We start from the raw sequence: 11,412 nt of genomic DNA, 5'->3' as shown, positions 1-11,412 counted from the left end.
GATGTCCATGTCTTTCTTTCTTCAGTCGAAAAGAAATTAATGTTTTTGATGGAAACATTCCAGGATTTTTCTCCTTATAGTGGACTTCAATGGGCACCAAACAGTTGAAGGTCAAAATTAGTTTCACTGCAGCTTCAAATTGTTCAACACGATCCCAGATGAGAAATAAGGGTCTTATCTAGTGAAACCATCACTCATTTTCTGAAAAAAAAAAGAAAATTAAAAATTAAAATTAAGTTTTAACCAGAAATTCTCATCTTGAACTAGCTCTCTTCTTCTTCTCTATTAGAATTCCAGCAGTGTAGAAACTGCTAAGCGTATTACTGCCCTCCACAGGTCAAAGTTTGAACTAATTTTTATATGCAATATGCTAGTTCAATAGTATATAACAATTAGTTCAAACTTTGACCTGTGGAGGGCAGTATTACACTTAGCAGCGTCTACACTGCTGGAATTCTAATAGAGAAGAAAAAGAGAGCTAGTTCGAGATTAGCATTTATGATTAAAACTTATATAATTTTCAATTTTTTTCAGAAAATGAGTGATGGTTTCTCTAGATAAGACCCTTATTTCTCATCTGGGATTGTGTAGAACAATTTGAAGTTGCAGTGAAACTAATTTTGACCTTCAACTGTTTGGTGCCCATTGAAGTCTACTATATGGAGAAAAATCCTGGAATGTTTTCATCAAAAACTTTAATTTCTTTTCGACTGAAGAAAGAAAGACATGGACATCTTGGATGACATGGGGGTAAGCAAATTATCAGGAAAAGTTTATTTAAAAGTGAACTAATCCTTTAACTTCAATTTGCACAGTTACATCATTATGTACTGGTGGAGGCACTTCTCCATGTCACATACTACTCTCCTGCACTCACTCACAATTGCCATACTGCTGGTAAATAGCTTCCTACCCAGCCCAACTCACGAATTACCTCTACCAGCAATGATTGAAGCCGGGTAAGTGGTATGGCCCACTAGTGAAGCAATATCCAAAGAGTTGCTTCTACTTCGAGAACAGCCCTCTTACCATGAATGCGGAGACATAGTTGGCAACATATGGAGTATGCTGACCTCTACCAAAATCCTCAAAACCTTCAATCCTGTCAGCAGACTCATTATAGTGGACTGCCTGTTTGAAAGACATTTCATCAGTGATGATGGCACAAGCTTTATCCATGTGCTTTGTGGTCTCCAGGCCTTCTTCATTGTGGCAAGAATGTTGTGGTTAAAGAAAGGTTTGAAATAAATAGGCTTCTAGAGTGCAATTTCAATACTAAATGAACAAGAACTGCTGAGAGGAAGCAGTTCTTTTATAGCCTAACAAAAATAACATAAAATTATAAAATGTCTCATATTATGGTCATATTGCCCACCCCCCTTACCATATAGTTTTGATAAGGGTGGTCAATCTGCATCTCAAAGATTGAAAGGGTTTTAAATCTTCTAAATCAAGTAAAATAACTCAAAATCAAGTAATTTTGTAATTTCCCAACAGCAAAATTGTGGCCAGTGAAAATGCTGATTGGCTAGTAACTTTGGAAAAACCACTAGCCACAGTGGCTGGTGAGCAAAAAAGTTAATGTCAAGCCTTGTTTGAAGTGTAGTTGTGGTCAGTGACAGATGGATCCTCCTATTGTGTTTCTGCATCACAGTTCAGGGCATGTGGATGTGATCGTCTTCACAGTTGTCTACTGCATCACTGACGCTCATCGATGCATCTGTGGAAATAATATAACCATAAGCATATTCTTACATTAGTACTAATTCATCATTAGAATTAATATATGATGGCACTCATACTTTAACAGAATAGTGTGTGTGAGAGAGATGCATTAAAAACGAGACAGTATACACACAATCTAGGGCGCTTGGGTGGGCATTTCGAGTTTAGCGCCCCAACAGATAATTGACTTACAACCCAAATATCCAATCAAATCGTGTGTCTATGGCAAGGCGTTTTGACTTTAAATTATTCTCACAATATGATTTTTTTTTTTTCTGAGACTACCTAGCAGGAAGCTCAGTCCAAGGTACGTAGGTCCTTTTAAGATACTAAAAGAAAAATCAACCCAGTAGGGCTGCACGATTAATCGCATGCTATTCTCACGCGCATTTCGTCAGTAAAGCCGGTTCCCTGATTACCGCTAAATCGCCATCACCTGTTTTTAAACAGAGCGCCTTTTAATAGACGGAGCCGTAGTTCACGGACAAGCCACGCAATATCGCGTTCATTATCGCAGGCGATTCATCTGCGATATGAACGCGATATTGCGTGGCTTTTCAGTGATCTACGGCTCTGTCTATTAAATGCCGCTTCATTTGAAAGCAGGTGATGGCGATTTAGCGGTAATCAGGGAACCGGCTTTACTGACGAAATGCGCGTGAGAATAGCATGCGATTAATCGTGCAGCCCTACAACCCAGTGACCTATAGACTAGAACTTCCTGCTGATTATCGTATACAGTGGCATGAAAAAGTATGTGAACCCCTTGCAGAATCTGTGAAAATGAGAATTATTTTAATAAAATAAGAGGGATAATAAAAAAATGCATGTTATTTTTTATTTAGTACTGTCCTGAGTAAGATATTTTACATAAAAGATGTTTGCATTTAGTTCACAAGACAAAACAATAACTGAATTTATTAAAATAACCCCATTCATAAGTATGTGAACCATTTATTCTCAATACTGTGTGTGGTCACCTGATGATCCACGACTGTTTTGTGAAGGTTCTTCATGAGTCTCTTGTTTGTCCTGAGCAGTTAAACTGAGCTCTGTTCTTCAGAAAAATCCTCCAGCTCCTGCAGATTCTTCAGTTTTCAAGCATTTTTGCATATTTTAACCCTTTCTAGCAGTGACTTCCTTAAAGTGACATTCCTTAAAGTTACACACAAATTTTCTTTTGAACACATTTATCTCAAAATGATGGATCTATCTATTGTGAAAGAGAGGCTATGGGAGGGGGGAATATTACCTGATCAAAAATACTTGGGTAAAGTTGGTTTTATATTCGCACATTCGGACTTCTGATAAATTCAGACTTTCCAATAAACGTGCAATAAATTAATGTTTGCGAATTAAGCAGCGACATGATATTGACAACCAACGATTGTCAACTTACAACATTTTTCACAGTTGATCAAAATAGGCAAGTATTGTTTTAATGGCATATTTACTTGTGAATGTCCAATGTAGTGTGATTAACAAGACTATTGAATACGGATGTCCGATTGTGCGAATATAAAACCAACTTTACCCAAGTATCAAAAATGTAGAAGTGTGTTTTTTTTTTTTTTTTTTTTTTTTTTTTAAAGAGACAGGGACAGCGCACAATAAACATTAACCTCAAAGGGAGAGATGCATTGTACCGGGTTTTAGCTCAAGAGCTAATTTTCACCCGTAGTCCCTGGGCAGGCTGATGTTAAGCTACAGAATATAAAACATACATAAGTAATAGAATTTACAAACAAAAAACAGCATAACACACAAAAAAAAAAAAAAAAAAAAAAAAAAAAAAAGTACAAAAGTTCATATTCACACCTTTCAAATACTTAGACCTTAGAACACATATTCACACACACATACATATATCTGGTCAGATGTAAAGACAAATTTGATTTGATAAAAGCCATTTCTTTGCTTGGCATGTGAACGTGTAAAAATTTGTGGGTTTTTTTAACTCTACAGGCAACATATTCCACTGACGAGCAGCCATACAAGAAAAAGCAGAGTTTCCAAATACTGTCCTGCGTTCAGGGATCCTGCATTCACCTCGCACTGTTGATCTTGTGGCTCGAGCTGTCGTTTCAGAGCCTAAAGATATAAATTCTTTTAGTGGAGGAGCAGCATTATCATAAAGGATCTTATACATCAAACACAGATTGGTGTGAGTTATCAGATTTTCAAAGCTGAGAAATTTGTATTTTACAAGAATATGACAGTGATGGAATCGTCTGCTTTTCTTATCATGAATCTTTAGAGAGCTTTTATATAAGGACTCAAGTGGCTTGAGGGCAGATTTAGTACCCTGTGACCAACTTGTCATACAATATCGAAAATGAGGAACAATCATTGCATTTAGGTAGGCCCCTGAGGCCTCGATTGTAAGAGAATTTCGAATGTATCTGAACTGTGCCATATTAAATTTTATTATATTAGTTAACTTTTTTATATGCTTTTTAAAGCCTAAATTTGGTTCCAATATGACACCTAAATATTTTACCTGTTCTTGATTTGAGATGATTTGTCCATCTATTAAAATATTAGGGTAAAATTGTATTTTAAAACGATTTGTGAAAAACATAGAGACAGTCTTATCTAAATTTAGAGTAAGGCATGAATTTTTCAGCCACAAAGAAACTTTCTTCATCTCTTTGGTCAATTTGTGAGCGACTTCTTCAGCAGATTTACCATGTGCATATAGCACCGTATCATCAGCATACATAATAATTTTACTTTTACACACAGTAGGTAGGTCATTTATGTAAAGGCTAAAAAGCAGGGGGCCCAGAATGGAACCTTGTGGCACTCCCATGCTACAAGGTCTTAATGGTGATTTTTTATTATCAACCGTAACACATTGTTGTCTATCATTAAGGTAAGATTGAATCCATTTTATTGTATTTGTGTCAAGAGAAAAATCAAGATAGTTTGCTAATGAGAAGCTGATGATTTACTGTATCAAAGGCCTTTTTCAAGTCCAGAAAGACCGCCCCTACCACACCTCCACCATCAAGACTGGATTTGATGTCTTCTAGTAGGTAGCAGCACGCAGACTCAGTGGAGTATCTTTTCCTAAACCCAAACTGGCAAGGATGTAATGCATCAGTGTGGTTGAGATGCTCTACCAGCTGTTCTGCCACCACCTTCTCAAAGATCTTGGAGATGGCTGGTAGAATGCTAATAGGTCGATAGTTTGAGACACAGAGCTTGTCTCCTGACTTGAAAATCGGCTTGACTACTGCTTTTTTTAACGCCAAAGGAAAATTGTTTTCATTTATAGATTGATTTACAGCTATTGTTAGAGGAGGAGTTAGAATAGTTTTGTGTTCTTTTAAAAATGATGTATCAAATCCAAATATATCCTTTGCTTTACTATTTTTTAAATTTGATATTATTTTAAAAATTTTATCTTCATCTATATTCTGCAACCTACAGTAAGACGCATTACCATCCCCATAATCATCTCTGCAGCAGTTCACTTCAGGGAAAGTCTCCGCCAGATCTAATACAGAATCCAAGAAATAGTCATTGTAGTGTTTAGCCAAAATAGAGCCCTCATTTTGAACAGTTCCATTGATTTTGAGCTGTAAATGCTCCTGATTTATTTTTTTCCTTCCCAATAGTTTGTCCATGCTTCTCCACAGATTTTTACAATTACCGTTTGCCTCTTTAATTAAGTTTAGGAAAAAATTCGCTTTTGCTTTTCGAAGCAGCATGGTAACTTTATTTCTCAAAGATTTATAAATGTAATAATCAGTGGTTAATTTAGTTTTAAGAGAAACCTTGAGAGCTTTATCTCTCTGTTTCATTATATCCCAAAGGGATTTATTAAACCACGGGAGATTCTTTTTATTAGATTTTCTATATTTGAGCTGTGTATGTTTATCAATTTGATTCTTTACAGCAGTTATAATATTGTTGCATGTATGTACACAGCTTTCTTCATCAATTTTGGTGGCCCAGTCAATTTCATTTAAATCATTTTTAAGGATGTTCTTTATTTCTTTTAGGAATATGAGGAATGTTGCATAGGTTATTTGATTGTTCTTTATTTATGTATCTTGATTTATTTAATTTCCTGGCTATTAGAACAAAATTATGATCGGATAGTCCAGTTATTAGGTTGTATGTTTTAACTATCCTGTCTGGTTTATTGGTGAATATTAAATCTATCAGAGTTTGAGACGTTTTTGTTATTCTAGTAGGCTTTTTAATCAATTGTGTCATTTGTATTGAGTTTGCAATGTCTTTTAGATGTTTCCTCTTGCCTTTATCAAGCCAATTTATGTTGAGGTCACCCAAGAGCAATATTTCCTTTCGTTCATATGTTTTTTAAAATTTTTGTTAAACCAGTATAAAAATCACTTGTTGCATTTGGTGGTCTATATACACAAAGTACAATAAATGACATTTGAGGCGATAGTTTGATTGCACCAACACACTCTATAGTTTGATCTGGAATGTCTATTTGGTGACTGTCAATACTGTCCTTTACGTAAATCAAGACCCCGCCCCCCTTTTCCCTTTCCTCTGTCCCGTCTATATACTTTATATCCCGGAATCATAAATGCCGATACAGGAGTTGTAGCTGTAATCCAAGTCTCAGAAAGACACAGGTAATGTAGATTTGATCCCAGCAGTAGATGTTCCAACTGTTCCGTTTTAGACATTACGCTACGTATGTTGATATGTCCTCCGAATATTCCTTTCGGCTTTGTCAATGGGTTCCATAGGACCGACGCATGGTTTACTGTTTGAAATGGTTTCATCTGGCTTTGTTTTGAGACAACTATAGTCTGCATAGCGTTTAATTTACCACTTCCATTTGTTGGCTTAAACGCATGTAGTGATAGACGGTTGCCTTGTTGCAATGTATTGATAAACATAGATGCGCGTGGATGCGTACTGTTAGCCATGTTACCTGATATCATCTGCGCTGTATTGAAAGCATGCGGGGTGTGAATCAGAGTGGTCTCCGCCACCTGCAGTGGTTGTTGTAAATCCATCGGCCCTGGGTTCACTTGAATATCCCCGCATAAAAGTAGAATAATGCAGAGAAAAGTTGTACAACCCCGGTAGATTGTAATTGGAGCCATACTCCGTGCTCTCGACTTGAGTTGCTTATTTGGAGCATTCGCACGCCCAGCATCAAGAATTTTGGAGTAGATGACTGGCTCCATGAGTCGAGGGGTGTAGCAGGCCTAGGTATACCACTTGCTTGTGAAATTGATCGTTCACTGACAGCAGTCCAACTCCCATACATCTGCGTAATGATGATCGTCATCAAGTAGCGATGCAATAAGCACATTTAACGCCTTGGCTTTGATTGGCTTTAATGGCCAAGATATCCAGGTTGTAGGAACAGATTTTAGATCGGGCGGTTTTTCAGATGTCTTTAGAAAAAGAAGAGCATCAGCACCAGCACCTGCCAAGCTGCTACCTGCTGCCGCCATCTTAATTCCGGCAGCAGAAATCAGTCTCAGCCAATCGACTCAAACATACAGTGTTTCGGTAGTGACATGAAAATGTGGGACACATTTTTAAATAAATAAAATATTAAATAAATAATTCTTTAACTTCACTTTAAAAAAAAATCTATAATATATATTTTAAAAAGAATAGGGGTTAGGGTTCGGTACTGCCACCTCCCAATTAAAAGTACCCAATAAATGATTATATGTATATTAAGCTAACTGATATTTTTAATATTATTGTGGGATTCAACAGATAATAGATGGATTAGTAAACATCTAAAATTTGAATACTTAATAGCTTTTTAAATGTGTTTTTTGGTTGTTGGACAGCAGTTTGCACCAAGTCTGTAGAATGGCCCTTATACAAAAGCTAAATTTACTTTATTATTAATGTATTAATGCTCCTTGCAAAATCACAAAATTTACACTCACCAGTAAATTCACTCAAAACCTTTATTCATTGTTTTTAAAAGTACATCAAGAACATTTCATAAAGCTTCTAAAGCAAAAAATAAATAAATAACTTAAGTTAAATAAATAAATAAATAAGTTTTTTGTTGTTTTTCTTGTTTATGTATATATATAAGTTATGTGAACCATGTATACACATGTATGTATAAATTATCATTTGCTTTCATTATTTCATTGTACAACTTTCGCATTTTTACAATTTACTTGTATTTCTGATAGCTTGGCATTAATAATAATAATAAATAGAATAAAAAGAATCACTGAATAATTTTGTGAAGCAATTGATTCAATTGACTCGGAGTTTAAAAAGCTCAGTTTCTCTCATCACTTTTTTCCAGTACCTGACGCTGCTTCTGTTAACGATTACTCCCCAAAATAACGTTCATTAATGTTAAATAAAAATAAAGCATTGCAAAGTTGTTTTCAATAATGGTTAATTTATTGTACACAGCTTGTAAAAGACGATTGAATTGACTGAACAGTTTGCATTGATTTTCTTTTTTTACAGTCTATGATTTAAACACTTTAAATGCGTAAAAGCACAAACCTTTCTTCAGGATGCAGGAGCGCGGCGCAGCCTTATGACGTCACAACACCACACCAAAATAAAAGCCCCACTCACACGCTGCTGTCAATATGCTGGATAATTCAAACAAAAAAGAGAAACTACCAATGAAAGAGTGTGATATTCTGTCCAGTAGACAAAACTGCAATGTTTGGGTGCAGAAACCATTTATACCAGATATTACAGTATTAATATGCAATTCCCTGCCAGCATTTTCACAAAATTTTCCTGGCCCCCAGAATATTTTGTTAAGTGAATATCTGAACATACAATATATCAAAAGAAAGAACAGACCCTCTGCTTAAAAAAATAAATAAATTTATTCTAGCTTCATGCATTCTTTTTGATCAACTCTTGAATGTGGGTAAGTTTCATTTTAAAAAAAAAAGCAACATTTGAGTGAGAAAGTCATGGTTTTGTCAAGAATAATGCTGTGTCCTAATTTGCATTCTATCCATCCTAAGTATTCAAAATTATAATTATTGTGTCCCAAATCATAGTATGTTGAATGCCATTTGTGTCAGGTCAATGTATTATATCTAAGCATTCGGTCTTAAGGTGACAGCAGCCTAAAATCAAACAACAAAAGATAAAGGTAAATAAATCTATACATGTTAAATAAACCTACTGTACCTGAAAAATGTAGTTTATTTAATTTGTATCCCTATGTATTTGTCCTGCTGTTGGTAGCACACAAAGTTTCAGTGAATTTTTGTTGCCTGTCCATCCTGTCCCATATCCCACCATGAGAAATCTGGTCACCCAATGTTATCCACATTATATTTCATCTGAAACAGCATTGGGAACTGTTGTAATGATACGGTTTGTCATAAACTTTAAAATTCAACATTATAGTCAAGTTGTACACACATGAGGAGAGTCTTTGTTACAGGGTGTCCTGTTGTACTGCTTAGGCAGCAGCTCCACCTTGTGGGGAAATTGAGTATTGCTCACATGCAACAGCAAGTCAGCAGTGTTGTTCTACCGTGTGCATGTCAGTTCTGGATCTGAGCAATACACAGATCTTAATACAGAGTTTGTGTAGCATCCTTATTTCACCAACATACAACATGGTGTCAGATAGGATAGGACCCAAAAGTGAGCTTATGTAGCCAGTCGCTGACGCGACACGTTTGGTTTATTTACTGGAAAGATAAGTTGTTTTTTTTCTGTCCGTTCGCGGCAAACCAGCTAACATCACGACTGAAAGATGGCATCGTCCATTCCACCACCTGAGCCAATGAAGATGTCCGGCGACTTGAGCAGCAATTGGACAAGTTTTCGAGCAGAGTTTGATGATTACTTGCTGGCGACCGGACTATGTGAGAAAGACGCGGACGTGCAAGCGGCAACACTAAGAAGGCTGATGGGCATTGAGTGCCGACACATATACAAGCACAACCTGGGTCTCACACAAGACCAGCAGAAAGACGTAAAAGCCATACTGGAAGCACTTGAAGCGTTTGTTACGAGACTGAGAGAAAAAGCGGCAACATGTGAATATGGAACCCTAAGAGACCAGCTCATAAGAGACAGGCTTGTTCTGGGAATAACTGATGAGAGCGCGAGACGCCGTCTGCTTAGAGAAAAAGACCTCACACTGGCAATGGCGGTTGATATTTGCCGTGCTGCAGAGATTATGGACAATAAGTTGAAAACTATGGCGCTGGACCACTCTAGGCCTGGGGAAAGCCTTAATGTGGCAGAGGGACAGCAACGGCGGCCTACCAACAGGCCATTTGAGCCATTCGCCAAACCTGCACAGAGCATGAGAGGAACAGGCGAGTGCAGGTACTGTGGCACTCAACACAGACGTGGGCGGGACCAGTGACCCGCATTTGGGAAAGCATGCCGCTCATGCGGCACCCCCAATCACTTTGCTAAAGTATGCATGAAAAGAGGCCAAAACACACGCCAGTTGCACACTATGGACGCCCCCTCTGAAGAGGACCAAGATGATGATAATGGTGGCAATCTGGGCCAGATATACACGGCAATGAGCATAGGAGCAGTGAACACACAGGGGAAGAAGTGGTTTGTCAACCTCCCACTGCAGAACGGGCCCCAGAGATGCCAGCTCGACTCTGGAGCAACCTGCAACGTGATGAGCATCAAGGATAAAATGAGACTATCACCTAGGACGCCTCTTCAGCCTAGTCTTACTAGACTGAAACTTTACAACAGTGCTTGGATGAACTCAATGGGCCTGTTCAACACTCAGTGCATCATTAGAGGCAAGAGACACAAACTTGACTTTGAAATTGTGAAATCCGGCCAGAGGCCACTACTTTCGGGTTCCACATGCGAGGATCTTGGTCTGATTCGTTTCACTATTCCTGAGGAGCTGAATAGTGTAGAGCACAGCAAGTTGAGCATGCTGACTAAAGAAAGCTTAATCAGCATGTACCATGATGTCTTCAACGGCCTCATTGACTCTCTGCCTGGCGACCTACACTTTGAGCTGGACAGCACTGTGGCCCCTGTGCAGTGCGCTCCCAGGAACGTACCGGTGGCCCTCAAAGCAGCCGTTAAAGCGCAGTTGGATCAGTATGAAAGGGATGGACACTTAGTCACAGTCACACAACCCACTGACTGGATAAGTAACCTAGTCATAGTAAAGAAGCCAGAGAAACTTAGGCTCTGTATTGACCCCCGACCCCTGAACCGAGCTCTCAAGCGGTCCCATTACCTTATGCCCACCTTAGATGATGTGTTGTACAAACTGCCAAAAGCACGTATCTTCACGCTGATGGACGCACGGGACACATTTCTACAGTGCCGCCTGGATGAGGAGAGCAGCCTGATGACTACATTTTGGACGCCGTGGGGCAGAAAACGCTGGTTGAAACTCCCTTTCGGCGTGTCGGTAGCACCAGAGCTGTATCAGAGAAAGCAGCACGAGCTTCTGGTGGGCTTGAAAGGAACTGAGCCTATAGCTGACGACATCCTAATAGTGGGCTGTGGCGACACTGAGGAGGAAGCCATCCGAGACCATGACGCTAACCTCATTGCACTGATGGACAGGTGCAGGAAAGTGAAATTGAGGCTGAGTCTGAAGAAGCTGCAATTTCGAGTTAAGGAAGTCCGCTTTCACGGCCACGTCCTCTCGGCCGAGGGCCTCAAAGCTGACCCTGACAAGGTCAGAGCAGTTCTGGACATGCCCAACCCCACAGACAC

This window comes from Megalobrama amblycephala, linkage group LG14 (assembly GCF_018812025.1).
Source record: "Megalobrama amblycephala isolate DHTTF-2021 linkage group LG14, ASM1881202v1, whole genome shotgun sequence".
Classification (NCBI taxonomy): Eukaryota; Metazoa; Chordata; class Actinopteri; order Cypriniformes; family Xenocyprididae; genus Megalobrama; species Megalobrama amblycephala.
Note: the sequence above shows the minus strand (reverse complement) of the source record.